The 4,586-nt window shown below is 61.5% G+C and overlaps 1 long non-coding RNA gene across 1 annotated transcript; it reads right to left on the minus strand.

The window, feature by feature from the left end:
• Positions 1–151: 151 nt before the first annotated feature.
• Positions 152–4,586, minus strand: LOC113604993 (uncharacterized). The gene is made up of 2 exons (XR_003427022.1): positions 1,377–4,586; positions 152–299 (listed from the first exon to the last, which is right to left on the minus strand). It is a non-coding gene; the product is annotated as an uncharacterized LOC113604993 (long non-coding RNA).

Raw genomic sequence — 4,586 nt, forward strand, 5'->3', positions numbered from 1 at the left:
TGACCCTCATCATCACCACTGTCATCATCATTTCCACCATCACCACCACATTATCACCATCATCATCACCACCTCCATCACCACCATCACCCTCACCATCCCCACTGTCTCAGTCAGCTCAGAACCCTGCAACAAAATACCACAGACTGGGTGGCTTAAACAACAGACATTTATTTCTCACAGTTCTGGAGTCTGGGAGGTCCAATATACGGGTGGCAGCCCATTAGGTTTCTGGAGAGAGCTCTCTTGGCTAGTAGATGGCTGTGTTCTCGAAGTGTTCTCACAGGGCCTTTTCTTGGCTTGCGAGAAAGAGAGAAACTGAGAGTGATCACCCTCTTCGGATACAGGCATTAGTCCTATCAGATTAGGGCCCCACTCTCATGACCTCCTCTCACCATAATCACCTCCTCAACACCCTGTCTCCAAACACTGTCCTGCGGGGGTTAGGGCTTCGTCACATGACTCTGGGCAGGGGGACACAATCCAATGCACAGCACCCACCATCCCCAACATCACCACCACCGTTAAAACCACCACGACCACCATCACACGAGCTCCTCACTGCCCCGCTTTCAGCACCAGCACCCTTGCCGCCACGCCACCTTCATCCCCGCCTGCCTCCACCCGGGCTGCTCCGAACAGAATACCACCGCCGGGGGGGCTCGCGAACAACAGAAACTGACTTCGCACCGTCCTGGAGGCTGGAAATCCAAGGTCAGGGTGCCAGGGTGGTAGGGTTCTGGTGAAAGCCCTCTTCTTGGTTGTGGACTGCAGACCTCACTGTGTCCTCAGGTGACAGAAGGGGCGAGGGGGCTCTCTGGGGTCTCTTTTTTAAGGGCATTAACCCAAAGCAAGGCTCCACCCTCATAACCTGACCACCTCTCAAAGCCCCACCTCCAAGTACCATCACCTTAGGGGTTAGGATTTCAGCAGTTAAACGAACATCCAGACCATAGCACCCCCATCGCCAGCATCTTCATCCTCATCCACTATTACTGTCACCTCTACCACACCCCCCATCATAACCGTGACCTCCACCATCAACCATCCCCAGCCCCACCGTCCTCTCCACCCCCCCTCACTCCTGTCACCACCGTCAAAGCCACCACCTCCACTGCGCAGAGTACATACAACCATCACCACTGTCACCGTGTCCCACCATCTCCTCTCCACCCTCCGTAACCACCGCACCCCACCGTCATTCCCAGCACAGCCATCGACATCACTATCACCACCTTCACCATCCACACGACCACCCTGACCCGCCTGCCCTCTGGCTGGCGGTGCACTTCACTGATGAAGAGTGAGGGCCTTGAGGGAGGCAGATCTGGGCTCAAGTTCCAGTCGTGCTCTTGTGGCCACGCACTTGAACCCACCTTCCTAATTGGAGAAAAGGAGTTCACCATCCAACTCCAGACCGTTGCTTCCTATAAGGACAACTTTGCCCTCTGGGGGCAGTGGGCGGCTGTCTGTCCAGGTGGCCCCATCTCCAGCCCCCCAGAAGGGTCTCCAAGAGGTGTCTGAATCATGGGATGACAGCTGTGACCCAGTGGTCGGATGAGGCCCTGTCGTCAAGTGTCTGGAAGATTCCGCTTTGTTGGACAGATCAGATGCAACTGCAGCGTGGGCCGCGCACGGACCCGGGGCAGGGCGCGGGGAGCACTGTGCTTGTCCTCAACAGAGCGTGGCTTCCAGCCCCCGTTCTTGCAAACAAGCTGGGAGGACCTTTCTGTCACTAAAGAAGAAAGTCCCTTCCTGTGAGAACCAGAGCTGAGGTGGGTGGTGAACTTCGAAGCATTTGCGGAAATACCCATTTTGTGTTCTGACGTCCGACCTTCAGTCCTCTCAGTGAGAAACCACTGAACGAGGACCAGTGCTGCTTGGGGTGGAGGCGACAGCAGGGCCGCGGGAGGCAAGGAGACGGGCACTGAACCGGGCCAGCCGGCGCTGCAAGCTCTCACCCTTAGCTGCCGCCCCATGGTCTCATCCAGGTCTCCAGCTGGGGTGTAGCAGCAGCTGCCCACCCCCGGCCCAGGCTGCTTTGCCAGCCTGGTGCCCAGCAGTATCTCTCTGGAGGCCCAGGACCACCAGGCCTGAGCCTCAATGCCGAGGTCACCGCGCCTGCTGGCTGGGCCCCCCTTCTAGGATGGCGGGGCAGCCCCGACGCCCGCGTCTAGTGGACGGCGGCAACTCAAGGCCTCGTGGAATCCGCTGCAGAGCCTCCCGAGGACACCTAGACTCCTTTTTCGCAATTAGGAAGAATCGGTCAGTGGAGTGGCTGGCTCACGGAGAGCCCAGTGACCTCACTGTTCTGCATTATTAATAAAATGAGGGAACAGATGCCCACTCGCTGGAAACCGCAGCTGAGCCCCCTTCTCAGAGGAGCATCCTGGGGCCCAAGCTGCTTCCTAAGCTAACAGATCCCTCCTTAGACCCCTCTTCCGGCTGCCCCCTACCCCCCACCCTCTCTCGCCCTCCTGTTGCGTTTCTCCGTCTGCTGCCAGTGGGGCCTCAGCCTCCCATAGCTGTTGGCCAGGCTGTGGGTACGCTGCTTGTGGCGGAGAGATGGAGAGCGAGCCTGGAGGATACAGGGTCGGGACCTGGACCCAGGGCCACCTCACCCTTGCTCCGTGGGGTCCTGATATGGAAGTGGGGAGCAGGGCCACCTCCAGGCCTTGTTGGGGAACTGCAGGGATGCGGGAAGGCCGGGCACAGGCCCCCGCTCATGCCAGGTCCAGACATAAAAGCTGGTGTCCATCTTCTCCACTGCAATGAGGCCCCGCCCACTCTCGTGGTGGGCAGTGTCTCGGTGTCTGGAGGCCTGAGCTCACACCGAAGCCTTGGGGAACAAGGGCGCAGGGCCTGCCCATCACCCGCTCCCCAGCCCCTCACTCTTCACACCCCTGTCCCCCAATCCCCACCTTCAGAGGTTCCCCACTGCAGTCGGGACACCACAGCCTGGCAGAGGGGCCCCCAACAGGAAGGTCCCACCCCCTCCAGGACACTGGCCTTTTGCTCTCACAGGCCTCTTCTGGCCTCCCACTGTCCCCCTGGGAAGCTCTCTCAGCCTGTGCCTCCCAGCCCCTGGGCTCCACCGGTGTCTGTCTGCGGGCCTGTGGAGGTGGGACCTGTGTCTGAGTGAGCACAGGGCCAGGCTGGACAGAGAAGGAGGTTCCCCGCCCCTGCAGGATGCCCCCGGCGGGCTCTCTGGGGCCCTCCCCACCGCAAAGCCTACAGCCTGACTTCTGCAGCCAGAGGCCACTGGCCCCAGTTCGTGACTGGGAGGGGCCAGAGCCCAGGTCCCTGGAGAGGGAGGGGCAGAGGCAGGGCAGCTGGCTGCTGGGCCCCCAAGCCCCATGGTCTCTGCGAATGGGGCTGGCTGGAAGGGTCTCGGCTCTGGGCCCTGTGTGCGCCTGCCCACCCGATGACCAGGGCCTGGCGCAGCCCTAATGCTCCCGCAGGAGCCGCCTGGACCAGCTGGGGTCTGCGTTTGGGCGAGCCCAGCTCTGACGCTCACACCTCCCCCGCCGTGCAGTGAGTCAGCTTCACAGTCACTCTCCACCCCCGGGACACTGTCACCCAGGGCCTGGAACCGCACTGCACCTGGAGTTGGGGCGGAGGCGGAGGAGGGGGAGTGTTGTGACCACAGAGAGCACTGAGTCACATGTGGGGGAGGAGGGAGGAGGTCAGCAAAGGCTCTTGCCTTCCCCCAGGAGAGGAGTGAAACCTACACAGGGCTCCAGGCTCCCTGGTTTTGCCCTCCTTATGAGCTAAGGGAACATGGGGGCCAGGCTGAGGGCTCAGCGTGGGACCAGGACCAGGGCCAGGGCTCAGTGTGGGACCAGGGTCAGGGCTCAGCGTGGGACCAGGGCCAGGGCCAGGGCTCAGTGTGGGACCAGGGTCAGGGCTCAGCGTGGGACCAGGGTCAGGGCTCAGAGTGGGACCAGGGCCAGGGCTCAGCGTGTGACCAGGACCAGGGCTCAGAGTGGGACCAGGGTCAGGGCTCAGCGTGGGACCAGGACCAGGGCCAGGGCTCAGCGTGGGACCAGGGCCAGGCTCAGCGTGCGACCAGGGCCAGGCTCAGCGTGGGACCAGGGTCAGGGTTCACCCAGGCCAAGCACAGCAGATCCCTGAGTCCTGGCTGATCAGGAACCTTCCAGCTCCTTCAAGCCTCTAGGCTGGGGCCACCTACACTCCCTCATGAGCCCAGCAGAGGGCACTGTGCAGACCCTGAAGACAGAACAAAGGGCTCAGCGTGTGACCAGGCCCCTGGTCTGGAAGGGTCTGTGAGGGTGCCACAACCCCCTGCAGTTCCCACATCCACACACTCCTTGGCCCCAGGCTGGAAGACCGTCCCTGGAGAGGCTGTGTCAGAGGGGTGACAACCACACCTCACAGCCTGGCTTCTGCCAGGGGCTGGGGGCAGCCAGTAAAACCCAGACCCCAGGAGCTACGCTGGGGCCCCCACCCCGCTGGGCCTCTGGCTCCTCTTCTCACTGGGGCTGCTCACGACAAGAAGCAGGACTCGCTTCCAGAGCCCAGTTCCTGGGCCCTGGCCAGCATGATGGGCTTTTTTTTTTTTTTTT

Source organism: Aethalodelphis obliquidens, unplaced genomic scaffold (genome assembly GCF_003676395.1).
Source record: "Aethalodelphis obliquidens isolate GAN/ISIS:26980383/991018 unplaced genomic scaffold, ASM367639v1 scaffold41, whole genome shotgun sequence".
NCBI lineage: Eukaryota > Metazoa > Chordata > Mammalia > Artiodactyla > Delphinidae > Aethalodelphis > Aethalodelphis obliquidens.